Source organism: Phasianus colchicus, chromosome 6 (genome assembly GCF_987193195.1).
Source record: "Phasianus colchicus chromosome 6, bPhaCol1.hap1.1, whole genome shotgun sequence".
Taxonomy (NCBI): domain Eukaryota; kingdom Metazoa; phylum Chordata; class Aves; order Galliformes; family Phasianidae; genus Phasianus; species Phasianus colchicus.
In genome coordinates this window covers 29140271-29153859 of record NC_143441.1, presented here as the reverse complement: position 1 = coordinate 29153859, position 13589 = coordinate 29140271, and the positions used below count along the sequence as shown (strand labels likewise).

The following is a 13589-nucleotide window of genomic DNA, read 5'->3' as shown; positions in this document are numbered from 1 at the left end:
TTTCCTATGAGGACAGGCTGAGAGAGCTGGGGCTGTTCAGCCTGCAGAAGAAAAGGCTCCGGGGAGAACGTAGAGCAGCCTTTCAGTATCTAAAGGGGGGCTGTAAGAAAGAAGGAGACAGACTCTTCAGCAGGGTCTGTGGTGGTAGGACAAGGGGAGATGGTTTCAAGCTTAAAGAGGAGAGATTTAGGTTGGATATAAGGAAGAAGTCTTTTACAATGAGGTGGTGAGGCACTGGCACAGGTTGCCCAGAGAGGTGGTGGATGTCCCATCCCTGGAGACAGTCAAGGTCACATTGGATAGGTCTCTGAGCAGTCTATTTTGCTGTAGGTGTCCCTGTTCATTGCAGGGGAGATCACCTTTAAAGATCCCTTCCAATTCTAAGTATTCTGTGATTCTCTGATTCTGAAGTATGTTGTGTACAGCCCCACCAGCGTGGCAGTGGAGCTGGGGACAGCAGGGTGTTTGCAGGGTGAAGTGGCATGCTCAACTGAGACCTGTGTCCTGGTGTGTCCAGGGAGGCCTGACTTTAAGTGCAGGGGTATCCTTAGGCTGCTTTTTGCTAATGTCTGAGTGCTTCACTGTGCAGCTTGGGCAGTGTAGTGCTGTTGGGTAGATTTATGGAGTTGACCTTAATACTGGATCCAAAATCCCTCCTGGGAAAGCTTCAGAAAGCTGAGTGTAATGCCTTGCCCAATGTGTGCGGAGGAGAAAACTGCATCAGCTCCTCCTACATCAGAATTACCCATTCATTGGGATTTTGAAAGGAGGTATAAATGATTACGGGAAACTGATTGCAGACCATTCTTTCTGACTTAGCAACATGCTTTTTGTTTGTTTCATTTAAGCACTTTCTTGATCAAAAACGGTCATTCAGATAGTTATTTATCACATTGTTTCAAACAATAAAAAATAAATTAAGTAATTGAAAGAGAAGTAGGAAAAGGAAGGAAATTTGCCTTACAATTAAAAAAAAAAGAAATTGTTATTTTTTGCTTAAAAGAAACCAGCTCCAGAAAAGAGAAAGCTCATCTGATTACTTCCTAAGCTCGGGTTCTTGCAAGCAGCATTCCTTCTCTGCAGCCTTGCTGGTGCTTTAGACCTCTTTGATGGGCACAAAAAAATCGTTTTCATAAAAGAAGACATCATCCCAATGCTGCAGTGGGTTGTGTAACACTCCCTACAGCTAGTGTTAAAAATGGACTTCAATTAAGCCAAGTATCATTCCTTGTTACTGTTCTGAGCAGTGTTTCCACCTGGGCCTTGGCAGTGCTTCTCAAGGAGTCCTCTATCAGAAGGTTTCAGCACTGTCTGGAACAAATTTGTTTTTAGCAGGTTATGTGTCTTGGAGATATTGGTACTCCAAAGGGACAAACTGATGTTGGCAGTGAGAGCAGTGCTTTGGGAAAAACTTTTTTCATGTGTTGATAAAAATGTGTATTTATGAACGATTTCAGCTTCAGAAGTATTCCTGTATTCTTATCCAATTGTACACTGAAATGTGAGCAGTGGCGCTATGAAAGTCAAAGCATTTATTTCATCATTTTCAAATAAGACAGTCTGATTTTTTTGTTCCCAAGATATATACATCTATCTTTAAAATTCCGTCTTGAAATTGAAACAAAGCATTCAATTTGAGGTTGAACAAACTGCCTCTTCAACCCAGGCAAACAGTGTAGGGATGGGAGGAGGCTCCCCTTCGCAAGAGATAAGAATAAATTATTCATGCAACTTAAATACTGCTTATCTATTATTCAGTATAGCCCCACCGTTCCAGTTTCAGATCAGGCAGACAGCACAGACAGGAGAAAAAGAGGGCTGCAATTCTGTAGTGTTCATCACACTTGATACAACAACAAATGATATTTGTCTAATAAATCGACCAGCACAGGTCTGCAGGAGAAAGAGTCCAAGCAATTAAAAGTGCTGTATGGGAAACGGGAGAGCTCTGCCTTTTAATCGTGGAGAAGCAGCACTTTGGAGTTTGCAGAGCTGCTGCTCTCGCCCTTATTTCTGCTGTCAGTCCCAGGCAGTTGTTCTGACAGGTGCCATTGATTTTTCTGAAATGCCAGAAGGCTGCCTGCTGGCTGCAGCTCTGCTCCCACACAGTGCGCCGCACCGTCCTGGGAAGGAGAGGAGGCAGCGTTCTGAAACAGAGGGATTTGATGTGCTCTCCGAAGGGAAATTCCCCAAGGCCTGCGGAAGAGAGGGTGCTTGAGGGGAAAACCTCCAAAAGATGAAAGCGTAAGCTTAGCATTCTGATTTCTACAGCAAGCCAAAAGAAAGAAATTTTAAGCAGTGATCTGCTGAGATTTGCTTTCCTGATTTATAGATGGTAGAAAACAACCTGTATCATTCTTAGAGCTCTGCTCCCCATAGAAACATAAATCAGTAGAAGGGGAACTGATCCCCGATGCCCTGCCAATCTCTGTCTTAATCCACAGATGTTTTATTACCTCTCTCTCTTCTCCCACAGTCGTATTCGGTTCTCCACGAGCACTTTCATGCCAGGAAGCCTGGCATGTTCAGAGCAGAAATGCCTTGTTACATATTTTATGAGGGTCCTTAACCACATGCGTGGAAAATGTTTATTTTATAAGTGCGGAATTGTCCCCCAGGGATGTTTTGCTTCACAAATGAGCCTAATGAACATTAGAGGAGCAGTTTTCTTCAGGAAAGTGATAGGGTTTTTTCTTCCTTCATTTTTTAATTACAGCCCCCAACCTGAAGGACTAGCACGAAACTCAAAACAGAGAAGGTTACAAGAAACATGCTTCTTCTACCATGAACCAGTGTGTTACCCCGTGCTGACAGTGAGCCCTGGAATACTTTGTGCTAGCACACACCTTGCTGCTGCCCTCAGCAGCTCTTTGCCAGGGACCTGTGCAGGCTCATGGGTGTCAGCTGACGTCCCCAATGTGAACCCCACCTGATGCTTGAGGGAATAGCATGGAGCTTCGTCAGGGAGGGTCAGGTTGGGTGTTAGGAAAAGGTTCTTTGGTCCTACTTCTCACCCCAAGATTACTTGATTAACACGCCTGCCATAGGCGATAACTTTTCCTGGCAATTACAACGCCCACAGTATATAACACATAGATCTTCCAGGTGACACAGAAAGCTGAAGAGCACCCAAAGGACAGGCTCTTTCTTTCAGTGAGGGTGAAACTAATGGAGCACTGAGGTAGGGTGCATCACCCCAGACCTCTAGAAGCAGGCTGGCTCCCTTGGCCAGGCACTTGCCTCCTCAGACAGGAAAGTCAGAGCCAGCCCCATGCCATACCCTTGAGAAAACCAACAGCTTTCTTTCCCTGCTCCCATTCCTGCCATGAGCATGCACTGTGTCACTCTTCAGCCTAGCCCAGAGGAAGACAGCTGAAGGTGGAAGCAAATGGTGACCATCACTGCACTGTCCTGCACGTCTCCAAGGTCTCCTCTTGTATCCTAAAAATCTTTTTTTGTTCCCCAGATAAGTTTTCTGTAGCGACTGAGAGAAATTGGGTCTTTGGGCCTAATAGCAAAAATATTCTGTAAGTTTTATATTATTTCCCTTCTTTTTATCCTTTTGTATGAGTCGCTGATGCACACAGTGGCTATATCTATTTTAATCACTGATTTTGTTTAAGTTATATAAATGCTAGATGATTGTGCTATGCCTGCACCTATTGCTTGTAGTGAAAATGGGTATTTTTAGACATCTACTAAAATAAATGAGCAAACAGTCAAGGCAAAAATGAAGAGATGATAATATTATTCTGAAAACACTTCTTGATTTTCATGTTTGACTTATTGTCCTAGAAATGAACCAAATGAACCTGGTGTATAAGAAATGAGGAACCCTCAATCTCTAGTCTGATTTATATGCAAATATCCGAGTGTATCTGTTTTATACACATATTGGCTTCTACACACTGAGCCAGGATCAGATGCAGCTGTAGCTGACGCTCTTTCTTGTGTAACTCACTTGATTTTTTATGTGAAGGATTTGGAACTTTTGAGACAAAAGTGCGCAGAATTGTTTGCTCAGATGGGGACCAGAGTTCTGGCTTTCAAAAATAATAGAGGTCTTCTGTCAGTAAGAGCATGGGAAGGCAGCCCATGGCAGGAAGCAAGGGTTTGTGCGCTCTGCAGACTGTCATTGTTATGGGAACATCAGATTTTTGCCACATGGGCCCATAAAAGGCTTTTTGAAAATGGAAAGCTGGATCTAAACATAACTGAAATTTTGCCAATGCCTTGAGAGTCCATTACACAGCGCATTTTTGAAAATAGCCCATTTTATCCTAGTTGGAGCTAGTGTTGCCCTGTGCTGTTTGCAGAATAGATGCTTTTTGTTTGGCAGTGACTGAGCACACAGAACACACAAAAGAGTTTCAATTGTACCAACACTAACACCACCACAGCAGTGCAGCTGCAGTGTTTCAAAGTGTTCCTATTTTGTACTTCCGTCCCATTTCTTTTTGTGATCAAAACATCATAAAGTAAATGTCATAGATGAGCAGGAAAAAAAGTTCTGATTTCTGGGGCAAAAAGCTTTGCTTTTTCCAAGATTAATGAATGTGGCTGAAGTCTATGGAGGAGTGCTTGCTGGGTCTCAGAATCTATGTGCACATCCCATTTCCAGAAAGGCAGTTGATGTTGTGCTCATACCATTCTAACTGGAGGCGTCCCTGTTCATTGCAAGAGAATTGGACAAGATAATCCGTAAGGTCCCTTCAAACTCAAGCAGTTCTATGATTCTGATTTTCCTAACATTTCCTAACATTCCTAACATCCGGAGAACAAGTTTTCCTTGAGAAGAAATGGAGGTTGGTTTTCACGATATGCCTTTCTTTGTTTGGAGGCCGTTGCTGTTAACACCTCAATCACCTCTCACTGTGCTGCTCCTTGGCATGCAGGTCCTGAGCCCCTGCATGCAGGAAGCAGTTACCTCTGCAATACCAGAGGTATCGTATTTGAAATAATACAGGCTGTTAGGCATTAAGGAGGAAGAGAAGATTTTTTTCTGAGAACATTTATTCCCTCATTTCAGTGGTAATTTTTTTTTTTCTTATAGGTGAAAATCCTCACAAAAAGGACCATATATTAACAGTTCTGTGTCTTAAGTGCCTGTTATCTTGCTTATACTTAAGTGATGCCAGGAACTTTCATTACTTCTAAGGCCTCCCCTGCTGTGAAGCAGTTAATTTTGACATTGTCAGAGAGGTGACAACCCCTGTGAGCAGTGAAAGACTTTTGATTCACTGAAGCAATGGCATTACTTCGCTACACAGCACCAAAGTGCGACTCTCAGGGTGAGGCACATTTAACACAGCAGGAGCTCTTGATGGGATATTGGTTGGAAAAACTGTTTGCGTTGTCTATAGGGGAAAGGGATTTGGGAAAAGTGAGGAGCATTAGGCAGCCTGTTACGTTCTGTCCCCTTGGCACTTTTGTTCGTGAGACCTCGAGATGCAGTTACTGCTGAATATTAAATACAAATATCTCAAATTTCTTCTCATTGTGCCACAATCACTACAATTTTACAAACATGTTTTGCTCACCATTCATTTTCATTTTTAGTTAACATCTATCAGTTTGTGATATTATCATAGAATCACAGAAAGACTTGGGTTGGAGGGGATCTCAAAGACCATCCAGTTCCAGCCCCCTGCCTTGGGCAGGGCTGCACCAGCTCAGGCTGCCCAGGGTCTCATCCATCCTGGCCTTGAGTGCCTTCAGGGATGGGGCAACCACAGCTTCTCTGAGGAGTCTGTGCCTGTGCTTCACCACCATTTGAGTAAAAACTTTCTTCTTAGCATCTAACTTAAATCTAATCTCCTTTAGTTTAAATACATTCCTCCTTGTCCTATCACTACCAGACTGTATAAAAAGTCAATCCCCCTCCTGCTTGTAAGCTCCCTTCAAGTACTGGAAGGTCACAGTGAGGTCTTGCCAGAGCTTTCTCCTTTCCTAGCTAAAAAAACCCAACTTCCTCAGCCTTACTTCACAGGAGAGGTACTCCAGAACTTTGATCATCTCTGTGGTCCTCCTCTGGGCCCATAATATAAGAGTGTCTGTTGATTGTACAGAGGACTGTTTTGAGAAGACTTGTGAAAATGCCTTTCAAGTCTGAGGGTTTACAAAAAGCTTGTTTTCTCCCTGTTAACAAGACAAGTAGTTTTCACAGAATCGTGGAATGATTAAGGTTGGAAAAAATGACTAGGATGATCTAGTCCAACCATTATCTACCTTACTATCTAATGTATTCCTTCTATTTTGTTTTTCAGAGGTTTGAATGGAGAGCATATTTTGGTGGCTGTGGGCTTTTTTTGTACCAGAATTCAGCCCAGTTTGCATAGTTGCAGCATGAGAGGGTGAAGGGACCCATGGACCAATGTGCCAGGATATGGGGAAAGGGAAAAGGTAGGGAGATGGGTCTAGATGTGAAAAATAATGGCAACAAACTAAGGGAAAAGAATTAGTTTACTTAATATAACAAAGGAATGAGAGATAATACAATGTAATACAATACAATTGGAATTGAAACTAATAAATCAAATAAAATGAGAAAAAGGGAGCTTCCGAAACAGAAGTCCTTACTCTAACACTGTTGGTGAAATGGCCAGAGAGCAAAGAGGCAGTCTCATGACTTCCAGTTTTATCTTTCCCTTTGAATGGAAAATGGACATGAAAAAATGAATTCTTCTGGCAGTTGTAGTTCATCTCTTCTGAGGCCAAGAGACCAGAAATATCAACAATCCATAGAACTACAGCATTAACTCCCAGTACACTGTGTGATGTTATGATGTGGAACACCAATCAAAAATCATAAAACCATGACATTTTGATAGAAATTAGGTGGGATCTACAGGAAAGATTCACAAGCAGCCCACATCCATCCTGTTCTGGGGCGTTCCTGAGGCACCTGCACTGTTCTGCCAGACACAACTCGATGACCTCTGTAGATACAACAGCTCTACAATTACAAAGGACACTTGCCTAACAGAGTGTCACTCATTGTGCTACCAAAGTTGTCTGAGCTTCATACAAGTTCAGTATTCACTCTAGGGTTATCTAGTCCCACCGTCAGCCCATCCTCACTCACCCATATCCCTCATTGCCACATCCACAAATTTCTTGAACATCTACTGGAATAGAGACTCCACCACTTCCTGAGCAGCCTGTCCCAGTGCCTCATCGCTTTCAAGTCATCCATAGCATTTGTGCTTAGCAAAATAAGCACAGAAACAAGCAGTGGTGACAATACATAGAGGATTGATGCAGTGCTCATAAGAAAGACAGAAAAATGAAAACAGGCAAGAGGAGCAGTAACACCCAGACCTGGTGAGAGATTTCAGTTGAAATGCCTGGATTCTGGACATAGAAAATTGACACATCTGTTTATATTTCTCTGTCTTTTACAAGAGAGAACAGTATTTCTCAATGTCTGACTGCCTTCTGTGATCACATCTCATTTCTATAAGGCTGTTCCTGTTGCTAATGTTCTGAGTTTGCTCCTGGCATTATTAAAAACTCCAATCTGAACTTGGCTATGCACAGGAACAGTACTAAGTACAAGCAAAAATGTCTGACAAATAATTGTAGCTTCTCAGTTTTTCTTCTTTAATCTGAATTTATACTCTTCATTTTGTAGAAGTTTATCAATTTTTCAGACTGATGCCATGTGGCACTATTGAAACTTCAAAAGATTTCTAGAGCTTTCCAAAATTCCTGTTTTGATGGTGAACAGTGAGGCACAAACTACTCATAGGAGCCAGGCAGTGATAGCAGAACATGTCCAGAAGAGAGCCATGAAATGATCCAAAGGGTGGAACACCTCTCCTATGAGGACAGGCTGAGAGAGCTGGGGCTGTTCAGCCTGCAGAAGAGAAGGCTCCGGGGAGAACGTAGAGCAGCCTTTCAGTATCTAAAGGGGGGCTGTAAGAAAGAAGGAGACAGACTCTTCAGCAGGGTCTGTGGTGGTAGAACAAGGGGAGATGGTTTCAAGCTTAAAGAGGGGAGATTTAGGTTGGATATAAGGAAGAAGTCTTTGACGTGGGGGTGGTAGGCACAGGTTGCCCAGAGAGGTGGTGAATGCCCCATTCCTGGAGACAGTCAAGGTCAGGTTGGATAGAGCTCTGAGCAACCTGACGTTGCTGTAGATGTCCCTGTTCATTGCAAGGTGGTTGGACTAGATGACTTTTAAAGGTCTCTTCCAACTCTAAGTATTCTGTGATTCTATGATTCTGTATGTTGCTCAACAGAGGGTATCCAAATATTACAGCCTTCTACATTTTTTTCCACAATGGCTCTGTAAAAAGAAAGAAACAACCGAGGATATTTTCATAGCCTACTGCTCCTCTCCAAATTCATTCAGGTTTTTTTCTGCTCCCAGGTAGAAGAGAAAGCTCTTTGCACTATTGATTCCAAACATTATGTGGTTCTGACACCAGTGTGGCAATGAAAAGTAATTACTTACACCAGTCAAAGTGCACAAGGTATAATGCACAAGTGCCTAATTTCAAATTAGGTGATGAATAGAAATTAGAGAGGATGTCAGAATTTCAACTAAGCTAAATGAATTCTCTTCTCATTATACTTTAAAATGAAGAATGAGGGTACCTGTTGGAGGAGGCAAAGACTCTGGAAGAAATAGAGCAGAGTGCCCAGCACAGATTACAGCAACTCCACTTTGAAGTTCACTGATTTGTTTTCACTCCTGAGGACATCAGCCTGAAGTACGTTCTTGTTAGGATCCTCATCTGAAATTCACCAAACAGGCCTTCAGAAGAAAGGAAAGTCAGGAATTGAAGGGAGTAAGAAACTGCTGTTTCCTTGTGGCTGGCATCTTTATTTATTTCCCCTAAAATATATTCTGACTTTGATTTTTTTAGGGAGTTTTTCTTTTTTTCCTCCATTTTTTTAAAGAATACCGATACCAAACTGTTTCACTGCGCTCTCTCAGAGACTGCCCTGGGTTTTGGTTGCTGTGCCTCCACATGCTTACCTCTTACCTCAGGCAGCTTTTTTGAAGCACTGAAACCTGCAAATAAGGAGATCAGGGCAGGGGATGCTGTGGTGTGGGGATCAGGCCATGGAAGGGCAGCAGCCGGGAGGAACTGCAGGGAGGAACACAGTGGGGGTGAGAGAGGCTCCGCAGTGATTTCTCCTGGCATCAGCTGTATCGATTCAACAAGTGCCACGGAGAGACATGTTTTCTGTAAAGAACTCAGGTACTTAAGCATAGAAATGCGTCCCTACTTTCCCAAACTCTTGGAGCAGAGAACAAGCCACAATTCCCAAAACTTCACCACGCTTCACTGTTCTCTTCAGTCCTGTTGCTCTTTTGCAAGGCAAGACAAACAGTGCACCCTCCTGATTGAATGTCATGCACTTTTTAGCCCTTAAAAATCTGCGTTTGACAAGTGGGAGTTAATCCTTTGAGATTATGAGTCTAAAAAAGAATACAGAGAAGACACTCCAGAGGTGAACAGTACCCTCTGGATGTGCTGCCTGACGCCTTCACTGTGCCAACACAGCTTTGTAGAAAGAGGAAGGCACAACCATGACCAGCACAAAGCAGAAGCTGCATCTTCCAAACTTTCTGTGATCTTGGAGACCTGGCTTAGCTCACAGCTTGGGCAGAGGGCAGGGACAGTTGGTTAGCAGCCAGATAGGGAAAAGGAAAAAGGAGTGAGCTTGGGGACTCAGTACACCCACAGACAGCACCTTTCTCACTCTACTTCTCAGTAGAGTGCTCAGGTACAAATGCTAGGAGACAGTGGAGGCAGCAGAAGCAGGAGGGGTGTGAGTGCATTTTGCCCCATCTCCCCTTGATTTATAGAAAGAAAGCAGAAAGGCTGGTGTGCCACCACAGGGATCACCAATTTTACATAAAAACTGACATGGAGCATAATTTTGTGCTCACTTGCAATTATGATGTAAATACAATTTGACCCTTTCAGCAAAAAATATAGTTTTAGTATATGTTTTGTTAGTCACACTTGTTCAGAAAAAAGAGTTTGGTTCCAAAAACCACTGTTTTCTGCAAGTTCCAGTCAAATGGTGGAAAGTAAATGGCTTTGTTTTGTGGAACTGAAGTGATCTTGGCTCCTGTGAAAAAAATGCATCAGAGCTGTGTGCACTGGCCATCTCTGATGTGTATCTGGAAAAGAAAACACCATTTCCAGATGAGTAGAAGAAAACAGAACTATGCTCACATCCCAGATGTGTTCACAGGATTCCCCAGAGGAATCTGTGAGTGTCAGAATAACTCTGACAGCAGGTGACAGAAACTGCTGAACTGGAGTGTTGCCATTTGCATCCCTTGACACAATCCAGTGTCTCAGGTTTTCTGTAGGCTGAGCAGATATATCTAGCAAAGTCAAGGGGAAAAAAAAAAAAAAAGCTTTTCAGTGGCATTGTGCTTGCTTTCTGCATTGTTCCTTGAGCGAGGGGATGAAATTCTGGCCAAAACCAAAGCTGGGGCTGCTGCACTGTGCTCTTCCCCTGGGCATGTGGAGCTAACTCCTGTAATTCTGGATGGAGAACACTCACAGAAGAGACAACTGAATCTCACTCGGGGAGATGCAGAAAGGAAGCTGATCTACTGCTGTTTCTGCCAGTCACATCCTTCCCAGTTGTTTTTGCTTGCTTTTCCTGGTGCAAAATCGTATAAACACACAGAAGGGAGAACACATGGAGCCAGGCAAATGCTCCTGGCTGCTGCAAGCAGTTCAGCACGTGAACAAAACGGACTGAATGCAAATCCCACAGTTTTAGAAGGAACAGAAGTTTTTGTTGGGAAAAAATCTTTAGAAAGCTGAGGTGTGGAAACAATACCAAAGCTTCAATTTGGAGTACCTGTAGCAAAAGAAAATATATTTCTTGTGAGAATAATCTACAAAAGTGGCAGGATCCGGGATGGAGGAGGGATTGGCACTGCCCACAGAAGAAGAAAATTAAATTAGGGACCACTCAAGAAATTTAGAGATGCATAAGCTCATATAATCATCCAAGGAGGCTGAAAGAGATGAGTAACATTAACTCACTCTAACCTCTTTGAAAAGTCATTATGTTCAATGCTGATTCTGATGCTGAAGAAAAGGTGAATATTTGCTGCTAAATACTCACAAGAAGGTCCTTGTTGCGTGCCTACTATATAGAGCCTATTCCCTTTCAGCTGCATAATGGTTTTCCTAGAGTGAGGCCCAAAAGATCTAAACTGTGTACAGCAAGTGGTTTGGTCTGAGTCAGTGACATAACCCAGCTAGCAACAGCCCAAGTGCAGAGAAACACAGGGCCTTCTGTCCAGCCTGTTGCTTGTACTTGGTTCTAGTTTTCTCCATCTCTTCTGTTCATCTCTTTGGCTCTTCCACCTCTTGTCCCCTTAATGTTGTCACTTTTGCACAGTTAGTACTTTTGCCACTGTTCAAAATAGGGAAAAAAAACCAGGCAAAACCCAATTTGAAAAATGCTAAAAAATTATCAAATAAACTATTATGCTGTCTTCATTTTGTGAGCTGCTGAAAATCTTGGTGTGGGAGCTTAGAGCTCTAGGTTCTCAAAGTAAAATAGGCTGAGATGGATTTTCCTTACTCTTATGAGGCATTGTTTGCTTCTGCTGTATTTTATATTGTTATTTAGAAGTGTTTGTCACTGGTCTCAAATAGGTAAGACATCACACAGGTTTATAGCTGCTAAGAAAATTGTTCCCAGCACTGGTTAGTACATCTTCCTTCTGTTCTTAGTTCTAAATCAAATGTGGGCTCAGAAGGGAATTTTTCTGCTGGGTTGAACTGTTGAGAACCAATTGGGGTGTTCCTGGACTTCCACAGAAGAAGTTGCACTTCCATCTACCAAGCTCCCTGTGTGGGGGCCCCAGAGCAGTGCTGCCCACTGTGGAGATCCCAGCTGTGCTCCTGAGGCTGTAGGCAGCCATGCCTGGATCCTGCCTGACTGAATCAGCTCTCTGTTTCCAGGTGTGCTTCCAGCTGGGGTGATTCCCCATGCTCACAGCCCTGCCAGAAACATGTGGGCATCCTGGCTATGGTGTCTGCTGCTCTGTGTTACTCTGCCAGCACCGGTGGCATTTTGTCTTCTAAGGGGAAGATTTAAATTAGTGGAAATTAGGACAAATCTTTGGTAATTCAATTTTCTTTCAATCAGACTTCATTTCTTACACACAGCAAGCCAGTGACACCACGTGCACTTTCCACATTCACAGCCCATAACTGATCCTTCTGGAATGTATCAGAAACCAAAGAGTCCAGCAGCAGAGAGCAAATAACCTTTTCCTCATGCAGCTTGTAAATTCACAGCAGGGTGCAGGGTGCACCCATTCTGCAGGCATGACTTCTACTCTTGACACATCATGCTACAGGAATGGAGAAGACTGGTGACAGAGGTCACCCCCTCTGCAGACCCTCTAGTAGAGGTATCTTCCTCCTCTTTTCTGGGGGATGTAACCCAAGCTGAAGGGGAGCCACCAAACAGAACATCAGAGCTCAGAAAGGGAACAGGACTGCTGGGAACATGCAGGGCAAGCAGAGGCAAAAGGAAGGTGGCTAGCAGCTGGCACAGAGGTAGGGCTGCCTCCACAATGGCCCTGCAAGAGGTTGGAGCTTGTTGCATCCAATTCATGATGCCTGAGCTAACAAGCTCCTTGGCCAGCCCCTGGGACTGGAGGGCTGTGTCCAGTCCTCAACCCAGCTGGTGTCCAGGGTGAGTTTGGACTGTGCCAGATGCGTGCAGATCTCCCATAGAGATTTCCACACACATGCTCAGTGCTGTCCTGGGCAGAAGAAAGCCAATATTGGTGAAGATGAGGGTCTCTTAGGTGGATCCCAAGGACAAATATTGTCACTACACCAGCCATCACTGCTGACCAGCTTGCCGGTGGAGATGTATGGCAGTGATAACTTGTTCTGCACAACAGCAGCTCTGCAAAAGCCTGGACAGAGCCTGTGTAAGAGACAGGAACGCTCCCAGGCATGCTCCCATTTCATAATGCTGGACACACTGAGTGAGGAAGGCAGATAAAATGACAGCAGCTGTTTGGGATGCATAGAAAGAGAGAGGGAGAAGTGTGATCTGGGTCTGGGATAGCACTGTAATATAACAGTGAAATATGAATCACTAGATGAAATGGAGGGACAAAGTTTCTGGCAGATGCTTCCCCCTCTGCTTGCCACAGAGTTAGTTCATTATTTATACTGGGAGGTTTTATGTTTAATTAAACAGCAACTACAACCAGAGGCACGCTGCCTCCTGAGCACGCACAGCCAGCAGTAGCCTGGGTCGTGTCTCTCTAGCAGAGATGCTGCAAGGAGTAACTAGCCCAGAATGGCACCAGGCTGACTGGAACTGCTGTCAGCACAACAGACACTCTTAGCCCTAAGGTAATGAAAACTGAGGAGTATGGATAATTTTCTGGGCAATATGACACTATTAAAAGGTGATGCTAATAGAAGCTTTAACAGTGCACTAAACTAAGGAGACACACTTCTGCAGGGACTGTACCTTTAGAAGACAATTCCTGTATTGTAGATGAGCAAAATTGAGATGACCAAACAACAGTTGTTCCAATTTTGCTGGCTGTGGAAACTTCT

The 13589-nt window shown here is 43.6% G+C and overlaps 1 long non-coding RNA gene across 1 annotated transcript; it reads right to left on the bottom strand.

Moving 5' to 3' along the window:
• Positions 1-4523: 4523 nt before the first annotated feature.
• On the bottom strand, positions 4524-13581 carry LOC149917517 (uncharacterized). Its single transcript, XR_016467508.1, has 3 exons — positions 13501-13581; positions 8602-8761; positions 4524-4667 (listed from the first exon to the last, which is right to left on the bottom strand). It is a non-coding gene; the product is annotated as an uncharacterized LOC149917517 (long non-coding RNA).
• Positions 13582-13589: the final 8 nt, after the last annotated feature.